Source organism: Perissodus microlepis, chromosome 12 (genome assembly GCF_051167445.1).
Source record: "Perissodus microlepis isolate ML-2025 ecotype Zambia chromosome 12, ASM5116744v1, whole genome shotgun sequence".
Lineage (NCBI taxonomy): Eukaryota > Metazoa > Chordata > Actinopteri > Cichliformes > Cichlidae > Perissodus > Perissodus microlepis.
In genome coordinates this window covers 381,231-398,852 of record NC_140472.1, presented here as the reverse complement: position 1 = coordinate 398,852, position 17,622 = coordinate 381,231, and the positions used below count along the sequence as shown (strand labels likewise).

General features: G+C 42.0%; 1 protein-coding gene across 2 annotated transcripts in view; it reads left to right on the top strand.

Annotated features, from left to right (window-relative positions):
* Nucleotides 1-2,314: 2,314 nt before the first annotated feature.
* The window catches only part of pdzd2 (PDZ domain containing 2), an 80,739-nt gene continuing 65,431 nt past the window's right edge, over nt 2,315-17,622 (top strand). The window contains exon 1 of one of the 2 annotated variants that reach the window (XM_084945199.1): nt 2,315-2,619. The gene's annotated coding sequence lies outside the window, so the exon portion shown is untranslated. Of the gene's footprint in view, nt 2,620-9,917; nt 10,732-17,622 lie in introns of those variants that run through there. The other variant, XM_084945200.1, reaches the window with a different exon arrangement.

Sequence of the window (17,622 nt, the reverse complement as noted above, 5' to 3'; positions counted from 1 at the left end):
ATTGGGGATTCACAGGATTCATCCATAATTGACAGTGAACAAGTTGTTTGTCATTGGTTACAACTAAACTTTCACACGCCTCCTCATGAGTGACAGCTGTGATTCACCTGAGATCAATTGTTCAATGTCGGAGACATTTCCAGGAAAAATGATACAGAAAGGTATAGGATTTGCTTGACAGATGGCCAATATTTGGCATGTGATAACTAGTTCAACAATTTTGTGTGTGATGACTCAAGCAATGGATGTATGACTATTAGTTTTATTGGGAACGACTATTCAGCATCCATAGGTATGATTACTTTTGACTGACATGACATAAGCAAATGGAAATGTCAGAAAGCAGCAGGGAAATGTATGGAAGCAACTGATTCATGTCCAAAATCATTTGCAGTTTGTTCAGAGAGAGGAGAAATTGCTACTATGATGTGCACAAATGACTGAGTGTTGTGGAGGTTGAACTAATAGTTATGAGAATTTCAATTCTGATCTGAGAAACGCACCAAAGCGACTGAGAAAAACTGTAATAACAAACACTCATAAAGCAGTTTCCATCTGAAGAGGACATACCACGTTCAGACATCAGAGACTAAAACAGCTCTGCTATCACTTCAGACATGAATGAAGACAGAGTGTTTGAAGGGTTAGTGAAGTCTGGCTAGCTGAAACATAATAGTGTGCTACCTGGTGGTGCTAACATAGTGTAATGAAGACCGAGGAATAGTGGTAACTAATAATAATGAAAGTAAATGTGAGGGTCCCTGATTGGATGAATGTAGTCCGACAGTGACCAGTGATTATTTTCAGGGGCTTGTTTGTGTCAAAAAAAGGAAAATGCAAAGCACTGCAACACGTTAAAAAGATGGCAGTCTTAATAAACTCAGTAGGAGCTTGGAACCAGAGGCAGGGTTGATACGTCACCATATATGACCTATTGTTCTACATGTTGGAACAGCAGGTCATACTAAATAATGATGACGTGCACCAGACACGTCTTAGTATCAATAAGCATAAAACAAGAAAGGCACTGCTAAGTGAAATGAAAGGGCACAACTGGTAGAACTCGTGGGGCTCAATCTAGGCTGAATGCTGCAGAGCCATGTGTTTACCTGAGGACACCAATCACCCACCTTGATGGCCCGGTGGAAGCACCTTCAGTTGAACTAATCATTTACTGTATGACGTTATCAGTCCCTAACATTTTGGCCCATTCTTCTTTATAACATTGCCTCAGTTCAGTGCTCTGTGTGGGTATTCAGTTATGTGCTCTCTCTGAAGGTCCCACCAAAGCATTTTAGTGGGGCTGAGGTCTGGAATGGGCCTTTGCAGCAGCTTGACTCTTTTCTTTTTCAGCTGTGCTTGGGATCATCGTCCTGTTGCATGACCCAATTACAGCCAAGCTTTAACTGTCAGACAGATGGACGCACATTTGACAGATGGTCCACACTTCATGCTCCACTCAGTGATTGAAAGGTGCCCAGATCACCACGCCTCCACCACTGTGCTTCACAGTTTGTGCTGATATTTAAAAGTGGTCCTCTGCACGCCGCCAGACGTCTTCACTTTGGTATCGTCTGTCTGAAGGATATTGTTCTAAGTGTTTTGTTGTTCATTTTGCAGCTTTGCAAACCTAAGCTGTGCTACCACACTGACTTTAGACAGAAGAGGCTTTGCCTGGCAGCCCTTCCAACAACTCGTATGATTTCAAGTCTTTTTTCTAATTGTACTGACATGAAATGCATCATTTGAGATGCAACACAGGCCACCTATATCGCCTTATCCCAAGGAAGCATTAAGGTGTTTTTTGTACTTTTCTGTACTCTGTAGGGTCCTGTAAACGATTTTTAACATGGTTGTATGTTGAATATATATGTGAGAGTGTGCTGTTTGAGAAGAAAGCCCGGGTCTACCAGTGCACTAAAGGAGGTGAAGAACAAAGGTTACAATGTTAGAGAGATGTCCATGTGTGTGGCATCATAGTAACCAAGACGAATAAGCACAGTCACGTATACAGTGCGGCTGGTTTCATTTGAACTTGGAGACAGCCAGAGGCTCTAACGGTAAAGAAACACCGAGCAGCATGCTAACATCTGCTAATTCCTGCTTCATGTTGTAACAAGTTCAAGTTGGGAGAGCGCAGTTTGACAGACCATAGTATTATTATTACTACTGTAGAGTTATCACACGATGTGATGGACAACACATCACAACACGTAGTGTTGAGTGGGGAGCCCACGGGGGGAGGAGCTGGGCGCAAAAGAACCACCTCAACAAATCTGGACGTGACTCCACCCTCCGTGTGCAGTGGGGAGTGGGGCAGCCGAGTGACAGTTCAACCCGAACCCAAACCATCCGTGACTGTGGCTCAGCAGGCTGAAGTTTGACTTTGTCTCTGTGTTTTTTTGCCTCGGTGTTCCTGGAGAGGATATCGGGATATCGGGACTTCTGAAGTTTGGAGCCGCTTTTCTTCAGAAGCTTTGCGCCACTTTATTCCTGCACACAGGCGCTCTGTGAAGCGCGCCTTTCATCTCTCTTTAAAAAGGAAAAAACCCGCTGAAAACACGGAGGATTGTTCGAGCTGGAAGTGGAAGCCTTAGAGGAACACAGTGTAGCCCGCAGGTACAGTAGCTCTGCGTTATCTTCGCACTGAGTACACGTTTAGAGACGTGGACGGTAACACAGCAGTGACTGAGCCTTTGCGAGTGTGTCGCTTTCACAGAATAGGGACACGCTGGAAAACAGCGAGCATCAGCAGTATCGTGCTTGGCTGCACAGCTCTGGACCGTCTGAGCGCTTCACTGTATTACGCATTTTACGGACAGCTGTGAACTAAATAAGTGACGTTATTGAAGACTTTCAGATACTAACTAATCATAACCAACCAATCTGACCAGCAACGTTTTCTTTAGAAAAAGTTTGGTGTTAATGCATTATTATTATTATTATTATTATTATTATTATTATTATTATTATTATTATTATTATTGGTAGCAGTGTATCTAGATACATGTAGATAACAGCAGAAGGTTAAACTATATAACCTCAACAACAACACCGTGTGTGTGTGTGTGTGTTGTTTTTCTTCTTCTTGAACTTATAATTTAAAAGCAAAAAGCGTGAATGTCTCTTTGATGTGTTTACTGACCATCAGTCTGTCAGACACACCGAGTGATTCCTTAAAGTTCCCTCTGCTCTCTCAGCTCCATTCACTGTTGCTTTCAAGCTCTTTTGGCTCCAGCTTTAAAATGACCTCATTAAGAAGTAATGTGATTTCTTTTCAGTGTAGAGACTGCCATCCAACATTCACAGCCTACCACCCTCACGAGCCACACAAGTACTTAGCTGAACAGAGCATGTGAAATATGTACAGTATGATTATGAACATGGTGTATACGAAACCATCCAAACACATTTCACTGCTACATGTCTCACGTCTCTGATGTCTCACTGATGTATGAGAGGACACATCGTGGCCTTCACTGGGAAAAAAACACAAATAATCTGCAATACCTGGTCCTGGTCCTGATACTGCAGATAATATGGATGTTTTCCCCAGGTTCCAAATTAGAGTGACTTTGTGTGCGTCTGTATGTAAAACGCCTCGAGGCAGCTGTACTTGCTGTGGATTGAAATTGAACTGTGTCGTAACAGAGGTCGAAAGTAACAAAATACAAGTACTTGGTAACAGTGCATAGAATCTTCTGTTATTTTTATTGTTGTCCTTTATTTATCCAGATCAAAGTTTCCAAGAGGGCAGCACATAAATACAATACATAACAATATAACAATGCAATATTCCACACAGACACAGGAAGAATATGCAACAATGACATTATAAGCAGTCACACTAACCAGAGGAGCTTTTCTCTCGCTCATATAAATACAACTAAAGTCCCACATTGTAACTATTTCTGACCATTTCAGTTCATTCTGTGGATTATTCCAGAAAGCCATATTTAAATGTTGTTGTTTTTTAATTGTGTTCTGACTCAGGGGACAAACATTTGTATAATGTTTGGAGAGCGTAGGCTAGACTGGATGTGATTTTTACACATAAACACACAGATAAGAAGGAACCAGGCCAAGGAGACATCGATTTACCAAGAAACTGTGTATGCAGGTGAAACTGGATATATAAGGTCTGTGGATATGTGCAGTGTGTGGATATGTGCAGTCTGTGGATATATGAGGTCTGTGGATATGTGCAGTCTGTGGATATGTGCGGTCTGTGGATATGTGCAGTCTGTGCATATGTGCAGTCTGTGGATATATGAGGTCTGTGGATATGTGCAGTCTGTGGATATGTGCGGTCTGTGGATATGTGCAGTGTGTGGATATACGAGGTCTGTGGATATGTGTGGTCTGTGGATATATGAGGTCTGTGGATATATGAGGTCTGTGGATATGTGCAGTGTGTGGATATATGAGGTCTGTGGATATGTGCAGTCTGTGGATATATGAGGTCTGTGGATATATGAGGTCTGTGGATATGTGCAGTGTGTGGATATATGAGGTCTGTGGATATGTGCAGTCTGTGGATATATGAGGTCTGTGGATATATGAGGTCTGTGGATATGTGCAGTCTGTGGATATATGAGGTCTGTGGATATATGAGGTCTGTGGATATGTGCAGTCTGTGGATATATGAGGTCTGTGGATATGTGCAGTCTGTGGATATATGAGGTCTGTGGATATGTGCGGTCTGTGGATATATGAGGTCTGTGGATATGTGTGGTCTGTGGATATATGAGGCCTGTGGATATATGAGGTCTGTTGATATATGAGGTCTGTGGATATGTGCAGTGTGTGGATATATGAGGTCTGTTGATATATGAGGTCTGTGGATATATGAGGTCTGTGGATATGTGCAGTCTGTGGATATATGAGGTCTGTGGATATGTGCGGTCTGTGGATATGTGCGGTCTGTGGATATATGAGGTCTGTTGATATATGAGGTCTGTGGATTTATGCTGTCTGTGGACATGTGCGGTCTGTGGATATATGAGGTCTGTGGATATGTGCGGTCTGTGGATATATGAGGTCTGTGGATATATGAGGTCTGTGGATATGTGAGGTCTGTGGATATATGAGGTCTGTGGATATGTGAGGTCTGTGGATATATGAGGTCTGTAGATATATGAGGTCTGTGGATATGTGAGGTCTGTGGATATATGAGGTCTGTTGATATATGAGGTCTGTGGATATATGAGGTCTGTGGACATGTGCGGTCTGTGGACATGTGCGGTCTGTGGACATATGAGGTCTGTGGACATGTGCGGTCTGTGGATATATGAGGTCTGTTGATATATGAGGTCTGTGGATATATGAGGTCTGTTGATATGTGAGGTCTGTGGATATATGAGGTCTGTTGATATATGAGGTCTGTGGATATATGAGGTCTGTGGACATGTGCGGTCTGTGGACATATGAGGTCTGTGGACATGTGCCGTCTGTGGATATGTGCGGTCTGTGGATATATGAGGTCTGTTGATATATGAGGTCTGTGGATTTATGCTGTCTGTTGATATATGAGGTCTGTGGATATGTGCGGTCTGTGGATATATGAGGTCTGTTGATATATGAGGTCTGTGGACATGTGCGGTCTGTGGATATGTGCGGTCTGTGGATATATGAGGTCTGTTGATATGTGAGGTCTGTGGATATATGAGGTCTGTTGATATATGAGGTCTGTGGATATATGAGGTCTGTTGATATATGAGGTCTGTGGATATGTGCGGTCTGTGGACATGTGCGGTCTGTGGACATATGAGGTCTGTGGACATGTGCGGTCTGTGGACATGTGCGGTCTGTGGACATATGAGGTCTGTGGACATGTGCGGTCTGTGGACATGTGCGGTCTGTGGATATATGAGGTCTGTTGATATATGAGGTCTGTGGATATATGAGGTCTGTTGATATGTGAGGTCTGTGGATATATGAGGTCTGTTGATATATGAGGTCTGTGGATATATGAGGTCTGTGGACATGTGCGGTCTGTGGACATATGAGGTCTGTGGACATGTGCCGTCTGTGGATATGTGCGGTCTGTGGATATATGAGGTCTGTGGATTTATGCTGTCTGTGGATATATGAGGTCTGTGGATATGTGCGGTCTGTGGATATATGAGGTCTGTTGATATATGAGGTCTGTGGACATGTGCGGTCTGTGGATATGTGCGGTCTGTGGATATATGAGGTCTGTTGATATGTGAGGTCTGTGGATATATGAGGTCTGTTGATATATGAGGTCTGTGGATATATGAGGTCTGTGGACATGTGCGGTCTGTGGACATATGAGGTCTGTGGACATGTGCGGTCTGTGGATATGTGCGGTCTGTTGATATATGAGGTCTGTTGATATATGAGGTCTGTGGATTTATGCTGTCTGTGGACATGTGTGGTCTGTGGACATATGAGGTCTGTGGACATGTGCGGTCTGTGGATATGTGCGGTCTGTGGATATATGAGGTCTGTTGATATATGAGGTCTGTGGATATATGAGGTCTGTTGATATATGAGGTCTGTTGATATATGAGGTCTGTGGATATGTACGGTCTGTGGATATGTGAGGTCTGTGGATATATGAGGTCTGTTGATATATGAGGTCTGTGGATATATGAGGTCTGTGGACATGTGAGGTCTGTGTATATCTGCGGTCTGTGGATATGTGCGGTCTGTGGATATATGAGGTCTGTTGATATATGAGGTCTGTTGATATATGAGGTCTGTGGATATATGAGGTCTGTTGATATATGAGGTCTGTTGATATATGAGGTCTGTGGATATATGAGGCCTGTGGATATATGAGGTCTGTTGATATATGAGGTCTGTGGATTTATGCTGTCTGTGGATATATGAGGTCTGTGGATATGTGAGGTCTGTGGATATATGAGGTCTGTTGATATATGAGGTCTGTGGATTTATGCTGTCTGTGGATATATGCGGTCTGTGGATATATGAGGTCTGTGGATATATGAGGTCTGTTGATATATGAGGTCTGTGGATTTATGCTGTCTGTGGACATGTGCGGTCTGTGGATATATGAGGTCTGTGGATATGTGAGGTCTGTGGATATATGAGGTCTGTTGATATATGAGGTCTGTGGATATGTGAGGTCTGTGGATATGTGAGGTCTGTGGATATATGAGGTCTGTTGATATATGAGGTCTGTGGATATGTGCAGTCTGTGGATATATGAGGTCTGTGGACATGTGCGGTCTGTGGACATGTGTGGTCTGTGGATATATGAGGTCTGTGGATATGTGCGGTCTGTGGATATACAGAAAACATTATTTAGCAGTAGCAGAGAGAACAGTGACATACACGATTTCCACAGCCGGTAATAAAACATGGATCTGGAAACAGGATCTTTAAGTTCTGGTCTGATGCATTAATCAGCACATCAGCATAAAGACTCCAGTATCTGCTCTACGTCAGATTATCAGAACAAGCTTGTTACTTTTCTTTTAAGAAGTTTGAGGCAGGTTTTTATTTCATCATTGCGTGCCATCAAAATGATGAAAAAACATTTCATTTATGCATCATGTGTAGCGCTGTACTAAGAGTTTAAGTGGGGCAGAACAATCCAGAAGTGTCTTTGAAAGGAGAAATACAGGAAGGGGTGGGAGGGAGAGCGGTTCGGTTTGAAGGCGAGGGCTGTTCAATGCAATCTGAAATCTAAAGCTTACATGAGAGCGACCTTTAATATACTATATACTGGATCAGTATATGATGCAAAATGTCATATGAACCTGAAGTGTGTACAAACTGTGCGTTATTTACAGGGTGCGTGAAAACACTGCAGGTTAGAGCAGGACGACGGCTCACAGTGAAGCTCACAGCAGAAACTGATTGTTGTTGATTCACTACAACTAATGTTGTACTAATGCACTAAATATATTATTTTGTTCTTATTATTAGTAGCGTGAGGCTCAGTTAGCTTTGGACAAAATAGTAGAAACATCTTCAGAAAAGCTTTCTGACTGTGAATACATTTCACAGCCTGCACGCTTGTTCAAGAGTTCAGATTTTTTAACACAAGTACTGTACTTCTGCTGACCCTCCTGTTCTCAGGTACAACAATGATATGTGTGGGTCAGTTTGACACACGTCATTGTTAGTCGTCCAAAAGTGTCAGAAACCCAAATATTCCCATAAACAGTGTTTATATGTCATGATGAACTCCATTACTAACATTTCAATCAATATTTAATGCAATGTAGCTCACAGATCATGGTTCAATGCTGATATATAACTCGTTTTTTCATAAAAAATGTGTATTAAAACATTTTTAATGTACATTGGAAAGTCCTGCATACAAAACAGAATGTTTTCCATGATATCGACTTTTCTAAAATGTAGTAATAATAGCTGTAAGCATGTTGAACATTCGTATCTCAATTTTCAAATCAGATTACTGAGACAAAATACAAAGTCTCCAGAGACGTGTTCTGCATCCCACAGACTGGCTGCTGACTCACAGACCCAGCCAGGACTCCCAGACATGCATCCTGTCAGTTCTCCCTCAGATACACCGTCTCTTCAGATTAGCTGTTTTCAGAATGACTTTCTGTACCGAGCTCTGTCACACGAGTCACTGCCACACTAGTGGGACTTGGCACCGTTTGCTATTGTGTTTCGTGCAGACAGTTTTGGCTGATGTGTATCTCAGGATGAAGATCACTATATTTAACCATTTTTTGATAATATTGTTGTCCTTGGAGGGATATGAACAGCAGTTTCCTCATTTGGTTCATAATCTGAATCATCAGACTTCAAGATGTTCTTCAGCCACATCCTCCTCAGACGAATCTCCCACCCTGTGATCAAAGCTCCAGAGCCTGCTGGACTCTCAGCTTTTTACTTCTGCTGCCCGTTTGGTAATAAACTGACAGGCTGCAGAGTGTAATGTCTCCACTGCAGAGTCCTTATGTACTGTGCTCATTTCCTGCTGAGTGTACATTCAGTGTGGGTGGAGCTGGCCCGGAGAGCAGAAAAGGTTCCCATCAAACGTAATAACATCACTTTACACATGAGGTCAGTAAGTCAGTTGTGTGTTTGAAGTGAAATATGGCTCACCCCGTTAGCCTCCACTTTGACTGCCAGGTCAAACTGACTCGAACCGTATCTATGTAATATGAACCTGCAGGGTTACAGATATGTCAGATGGACCATTTATATGTTGATCACACTTTTTTAGCCAAGCAAAAGAAGTTTCATGTTAAAAAAGCAATTTGAACTATTTTTAAAAATGTTTTTCAAATATCAAAATAGTCAGTTGGACCCACAACATAACAGGAGGGTTAAATAAAGCCTGTCTGTACCTCAGCTGCTTCCCTATCACTGTGTAGAGGAAACAGCCTGAGCTGCATTGGTAATGAGAGCTCAGCACAGAAGCAGCAGAACCAGAAATCAAGTAAGACGAGCCTCAAATTCCTAACAGCAGGGTCAGCTGCTCTCCCGATCTCAAGTCATTTTTTGGTATCAGAATTGACCATAATGGATCAGTTGGGGTGACTCTGGGTTAACAGGCTCGAAAACTCATCCTGACAACCATCAAAAGGCTAAACTTGAAGCTTACATACATGACTTCACACAGTGCGCTGCTTACTGTACTTCTTTCAGAGTTAGTAGTTCTGTGCCCTGTGGTCTCAGTTACACTGCTGTAATTCAGTTCAATTCAATTGTATTTATATAGCGCCAAATCACAACAACAATTGCCTAAAGGCGCTTTATATTGTACAGTATATCCTATAATAATAGATACAGAGAAAAACCCAACAATCATATGACCCCCTATGAGCAAGCACTTTGGCGACAGTGGGAAGGAAAAACTCCCTTTTAACAGGAAGAAACCTCCAGCAGAACCAGGCTCAGGGAGGGGCGGGGCCATCTGCTGTGATTGGTTGGGGTGCGAGAAGGAAGACAGGATAAAGACATGCTGTGGAAGAGAGACAGAGATTAATAACAGATATGATTCAATGCAGAGAGGTCTATTAACACATAGTGAGTGAGAAAGGTGACTGGAAAGGAAAAACTCAATGCATCATGGGAATCCCCCGGCAGCCTACGTCTATTGCAGCATAACTAAGGGAGGATTCAGGGTCACCTGGTCCAGCCCTAACTATATGCTTTAGCAAAAAGGAAAGTTTGAAGCCTAACCTTGAAAGTAGAGATAGTGTCTGTCTCCCGAATCCAAACTGGAAGCTGGTTCCACAGAAGAGGGGCCTGAAAACTGAAGGCTCTGCCTCCCATTCTACTTTTAAATACTCTAGGACAGGGGTCAGCAACCCTTAAGACCCAAAGAGCCATTTGGACCCGGTTTCCACGCAAAGGTAAACACTGGGAGCCGCAAATACTTTTTGACATCTAAAATGAAGATAACACTGTATCAAGGGCGTAGACTTGGCATGGACGGAAGGGACATGTCCCCACCAATATCCAGCGATTATTGAGTTGTCCCCACCAATAATTTGATCTCTTCGAGTAAAGAAAAACAAGAAAAAAAATGATCTGTCAGCGTCTCATTCACCCAGCGGTGCAGAAAGAGTTAAATTACGTCCTCTACTGGAGTCCTACGTCATGTGACAAATATGGCCAGTGTGATTGGCTGAGCCTTTCAGGGAGATCTGTTTAGTTTTAGCAGCGGCAAGCCTGCGCTGCGAGGAGGAGAGGAGGACGGCAGCAAAAAGGAAGAACCTGGATATAAGAAAGTGTTTTTCAAAGAAACCTGTAAGTCACTTAAAGCCAAGTTCACTCATAAAATGTGTCCGTCACAATAATGTTACAGACTGTGCTAGGCTTTGGCCCACATCAGTCTAAAACTGTATGTAACCATGAATAACGTGTTTTGGAAACTAACTGCACAACATGCAGCACTATTAGTTCTCTCAGTCTCAGAGCAGCATTTCTAATTTTGATTGAAAGTGTCAGAAAACGTCAGCCTCGAGCAGCCAGGATATTAGTTTACAGAGGCTGTTAAAATTATATGTCTAACGTTAAAATGTTGGTGACACAATAATTTCATCCTAATGGCACTGACATATTCATAGGGTTTTGAGGTTTTGAGACAAAATATCATGAGGTAGTCATGATATGCAAATATTCCAACCAACACAAAGCTCAGAGAGTAATGGTGACACAAGATCACAGGTGAAACTGGATGATGACCTGTTGGTTCATGACTGTATTTGAAGCACATGTGTGACTGCATGTATGTGGAATGTCTCACTGTTATTCATCAGGTGACAGAGGCAGCTCTGCCATGTTGTAGCTCAGACAGAGGTGAAGAGGCGAGGTCACAGGTGACTGACTGATGATTTGGTGCTATAGATTAACTAGTATTTATTATCATGACAGTTGTTAGGCTGCTGATGTAAATTGATTCGTTAGTGTATGTTTGACAAAGAATCTGAATTGACACGTCTCACTTTTTATATGGCACGAATCAATGTGTTATTGTATCAGGTGGCAATATGTCCTAGTGCAGTCAGAGGGGAAGAGCCAGGGCCAAAGGTGAGGCACATCAAGCACAGAATAATAATAATTTTAATCTGAGGATAAAACGCAGGTACTGAGGCTGAAAGAAGCTTCAGTGCTCTCAGAAGACTAAAAACATGGCTAAGGTCAACAATGACTCAAATGAGATTAAACAATGCTGCTGTATGTCCACCAGGAGAGACTGGACAGTATAGATGGAAAACCAATATGTCAGCAGTTTATCTCAGTTAACGAGAGGAGCAGGCATGTGTTTGGCTGCTTCACATAGTGGACATTGAGTTGCTGTGTGGGACATGTAGTCCATGTCTGTTGCTGTAACAGTAGTTCATGTTTAGAATAAAAAATTCTCAGCTCACTGACATGATCGGGGCAGTAGTGCCTAAAATGTTGCATAATGTTGCTGAGAGATCTTTTACTTTGTGGTAATCTTAGACGAGTAGTTTTATGGACAAAAGCCACCAGGTCATTCAGTGTTCCCTTAGTGCTGATGTATCAGAGATGTTGGTGTAACTGAAGTAATGTTGTTAAGTCCTTAAAGTCATATTCTTTTATTGTCATGACTGTATTTGAAGCTATTTTTATGTTTGTATGATACCTGATTTATATGAAATATGGCTGAAGTAAACTAAACTCTAAAATACTCAGTCATTTGTTTAATAGTAATTTAACATTATATAATTCACATGTAAAACTATGAATTGTAATTTTAAATGGTTTAAAAGCATGTAGAATAGCACATGTAGGCAAGTATATTTCTCCTTTTTTATCAAGAAGCAAAGACAAAAAAGGGAAAAAAAGAAACAGGGTTCGATGGTTGAATCGTCCGTCCCCACCAATGCCAAAACCAAATCTACGCCCTTGCACTGTATATATTGTTTTTTACTTTTATGCTTTGTGTGAACAACTAAAGTGTGTTGCTTATGAAATCCATGAAATGCTACAGAGAAAATGACATGTTATTTATGTAATGAACACATTTTGAACTCCTAAAGAAACATAACAAAAGGAAAGACACCCAGCTGAACTAAAATGATCCAGCAAACAAAAACTGTTGTGAGCCGCCACCCTTATATCGCCTTTGGGCTTTTGGAGCCTTGACCTGACTTTTAAAAAAATAACTGGAAAAAAAGCTCTATGCTGCTGAAAGATGAAAAATAGATATTTGCAAAATTCTGCCTAAATATGTATTTTACCTGGTTAATGTGTGCGGCGGGGCGTGGTCTGCAGCGCCGCTGCAGGGGAGGCGGATGCACCTGAGCGTCTGCGCTATCTCTGCTGTTGTGTTGGTGTGTGTCGGGCTGTGAGCTGCAAAGCTACAGCCGGCTGTATGCGTACAGCAACCGTGTGTGAAAAGTGGTCAATAAAGAGATGCTGAAAAACATGTTCATGCAAACAACGTCGGGTCTGCCGTGATATGTTTACAATGGGACTTCTGCTCCTGAACCTCTGCGCACAGCGTCTGCAAATCGGGGCTGTACGAAGTCACTTTCATCTTTACGCAGGACTGTAAGCTGCCATCTGTGAGGCGTGAGCGGTGTTTGTTTTTAACATAGTTCACGGTGGAGAACAGCTGCTGACATAATGTGGATCCGAAGATCCATAATTGGCCTACCTGGGGTTGAAAGTCTCGATAAATGCACGGCGTTTCGGCGGGTACACTGGCTTCCGCGAGTGTGATGCTTATTTTGAGCGATGAAAAAATAATAAGAAATAATTTTATTTTTATATTTCAAAATCACAATAATCTTCCAATTTAGACGTACAAGTTAAAAAAGAACTAACATAAAAAAAATACACTTCAGCTAAATACTTCTAATTTATTTTTCCAAACCACTCTGTAGTGTGGTTATATTAAATATAAGAGAAAGAGAGAACTTTAGGAAATGAATATAGCCACTACAGTGACCATCAGGACCATGAAAAAATATTGCCGTAAACAGTTTCTTTTGCGACACCACGAAACAAACAATAGCGTAAAATAAAACGATAGACGTTTTTATATCATCATCCGATATATATCGTTATATCAAACAGCCCTAGAAAGCAGTCTTACATATTTGTTTAATATGTGCGTTGAAGGACATGTCCTGGTCAAAATGACTCCAAGGTTCCTCACAGTGTTACTGGAGGCCAAGGTAATGCCATCCAGAGGAAGAATCTGGTTAGATACCATATTTCTAAGATTTTCAGGGCCGAGTACAATAACCTCAGTTTGATCTGAATTAAGAAGCAGAAAGTTAGCGGCCATCCAGGTCTTTATGTCTTTAAGACATTCCTGCAGTTTAACTCATTGGTGTGTGTCATCTGGCTTCATGGACAGATAGAGCTGGGTGTCATCTGCATAGCAGTGTAAATGTATGCTATGTCTTCTAATGATGCTGCCTAAGGGAAGCATGTATAATGTAAACAGAATTGGTCCTAGCACTGAACCCTGTGGAACTCCATAATTAACCTCAGTGTGTGAAGAGGACTCTCCATTTACATGCACAAACTGGAGTCTATTAGATAGATATGATACAAACCACTGCAGCGCAGTACCTGTAACACCTACAGCATGTTCTAATCGCTCTAATAGGATATTATGGTCGACAGTATCGAACGCTGCACTGAGGTCTAGCAGGACAAGCACAGAGATGAGTCCACTGTCAGAGGCCATAAGAAGATCATTTGTAACCTTCACTAAAGCTGTTTCTGTGCTGTGATGAGCTCTGAAACCTGACTGAAACTGCTCTGTGTTGGTACAGGGCATTGAAGATGATAACAGTGGGTGGATTATATTCTTAAACTTAGTTACAGCGCTTTCAGAAACACATCTACTGTGATAAAGTCTACTCTCCTCTGCTGTGTAATCAATTGTAAATGTAAATGTTATCAGGAAATGATCAGACAGGAGAGGGTTTTCAGGAAACACTGTTAAATGTTCAGTTTCTATGCCATATGTTAAAACAAGATCTAGAGTGTGATTAAAGTGGTGGGTGGGTTCTTTTACATTTTGAGAGAAGCCAGTTTGAGTTTCTGAGTTTTACAGCTGGGGTGGACGAGGCTCAGCATCAGGTTTTCAAATGAATTAAAAGTCTGTCTTGGTCTTTCATTAATTAATAGGCTGGTGTGAAAAATTGCTGCCACACCTCCCCCTTGGCCTGTGCTTCGAGGTTTCTGGTAGTTAGAATGACTCGGGGGTGTTGATTCATTTAAACTAACATAATCATCCTGCTGCAACCAGGTTTCTGTAAGGCAGAGTAAATCGATTTGTTGATCAATTATTAAGTCATGTACTAACAGAGACTTGGAGGAGAGAGACCTAATATTTAATAATCCACATTTCACTGTTTTACTCTTTGGTTCAGATGTTGATTCTGTACTGTTATTTCTTTGTAATTGTTTATGTTTAAGCTGTTTGTTGCTGGTTTTTAGTTTGTTTTTTGTCTGTTTGGAAGCTGACACAGTCTCTATGGAGATGGGTTTTTGGGGGGTAGCAGGAGGAGAGAAGCTGCAGAGAGGCGTGTAAGACTGCAACTCTGCTTCCTGGTCCCAACTCTGGATAGTCATATTTTGGGGGGTTTAATAAATGTGTCCATATTTCTAGAAATGAGAGCTGCTCCATCCAAAGTGGGATGGATGCCGGCTCTCCCAATAAGACCAGGTTTCCTCCAGAAGGTTTGCCAATTATCTATGAAGCCCACATCGTTTCTGGGACACCACTCAGACAGCCAGCAATTTAAGGAGAACATGCGGCTAAACATGTCACTCCTGGTCTGATTGGGGAGGGGACCAGAGAAAACTACAGAGTCCGACATTGTTTTAGCAAAGTTACACACCGATTCAATATTGATTTTAGTGACCTGCGATTGGCGTAACCGGGTGTCATTACTGCCGACGTGAATTATGATTTTACTGAATTTACGTTTACCCTTAGCCAGCAGTTTTAAATTTCCTTCAATGTCGCCTGCTCTGGCCCCTGGAAGACAATTGACTATGGTTGCCGGTGTCTCTAGCTTCACATGTCTGAGAACAGAATCACCAGTTACCAGAGTTTGACCCCCGGCGGGTGTGTCGCCGAGTGGGGAAAAACGGTTAGACACATGAACAGGTTGGTGGTGTACCTGGGGCTTCTGTTTAGGACTATGCTTCCTCCTCACCGTCACCCAGCCGCCCTCTTTCCCCAGCTGCTTGGGGTCTGCTGGGGAACAGCTAGCGGGGCCTACGCTATCTTCGGCTGCACCAGCTACAGGGGCCTGGCTAGCTACGGGTGAATGAAGGGTGCGAAGCCGAGTCTCCAATTCAGTAATCCTGGCCTCCAGAGCTGCAAATATGCTACATTTGTTACAAGTATCATTACTGCTAAAGGAGGCCGAGGAGTAACTAAACATCTGACACAATGAGCAAGAAAGTGCAGGAGGGACAGGTGAAGAGGCCATGGTGCTAACGAGTCGGCTACGAGCTAAGCTAAGCTAGCAAAACAGTACAGAGACAGTGAGTGAATACTTTGGCTATAAATTAGTTAGCGAGTACACAGAAAGTGTGCTTCAGATGAAACACGTGAAGATTATACTATGAAAAAAGAATGTATTTAAAAGTTTTTAATTAAATTGCTAAGCAGATAAGCTACTCAGAAACACCACTGTGTTTGAGCAGGAACAGGAAGTGATACTCTACCACAGAGAGAGTGAACACCAAGTGACCTTCACATAAAAAAATATTTTGGCATGCGACTAAAGAAATCCTAGGTCGCACCGGTGCAACCAGCCGTTCGAGCGCCAGTGCAACCGTAGAGCCCTACATGGGAAGCAAGAAATATTCCCATTGCTTAACTGATCCTGAGCCAGGAAGGGATCTATTAGTAACCAGTATGAACAAGTGAATAACTGCTGCAGATAAAAGCTTTGTGTATGCAGCTACACATGTGATTATTGTATAAAGGTTTGACATGGAGGCTTGTGTGTGTTGTTAAGTTTGCACCAGTCCAAACTCGAGGAACAGAAACCTGGTTGCCTCTAGGTTAGAATGCAAGTTCGAACAAGTGTACAAGTCTAAGAACCATTACTGGTTCACATAAATGTTGAAGGACGAATAAATCCCCCTGTAAGAAAATACAAGTCTCTTTTCTCTCAGTTATATTGTTTATAATATTACATCTTGGCTGCGTACGTCTCTGGATACTGTAGCTCCTGTGAAAACTAAGGTCTCTAATCAGAAGTACCTGACTCCGTGGTATAATTCTCAAACACGTAGCCTAAAGCAGATGACTCGTAAGCTGGAGAGGAAATGGCGTGTCACAAATTTAGAGGATCATCATTTAGCCTGGAGAAATAGTTTGCTGCTTTTTAAGAAAGCCCTCCACAAAGCCAGAACATCTTACTATTCATCACTGATTGAAGAAAATAAGAACAACCCCAGGTTTCTCTTCAGCTCTGTAGCCAGGCTGACAAACAGTCAGAGCTCTGTTGAGCCAACCATCCCTTTAACGTTAACTAGTAATGACTTCATGAACTTCTTCACAAATAACATTTTTATCATTAGAGAAAAATGACCAATAATCATCCCACAGATGTAATATTATCTACAGCTACTCTTAGTACCATTGATGTTAAGTTAGACTCTTTTTCTCCAATTGATCTTTCTGCGTTAACTTCAATAATTACTTCCTCCAAACCATCAACGTGTCTTTTAGACCCCATTCCTACAAAACTGCTCAAAGACGTCCTGCCATTAATTAATGCTTCGATCTTAAATATGATCAACCTATCTCTAATAATCAGCAGTGAAATCTGTGCGAAGGTTTTTGTGCGATAAAGTTTCTTTTGACTCATCTGTTCGTGAAGCAGTCGTTCACACTGAATGAATCGTTATGCAGGACGAATTTGCTGCATTTATTTTTTCACATCAAGTTCAATGTTACGATGTTTTGGATGTGTATGAACATCTGACCAATCACATTGTTGTGTAGTGATGACACAGTCAAAACGCTGTTGTTGTGTCACAGAATGGCTCACATTCTCTGACTCCTCGACTGGTCCCATCCTGCTAACAAGAGCTCAAACCGCCCACCGACATCCTGCAATATGTATGAGAGTGATCGTGAGCTTCAGCTCCTAAAACCATGAACTTCTCCATGCTGCTGCC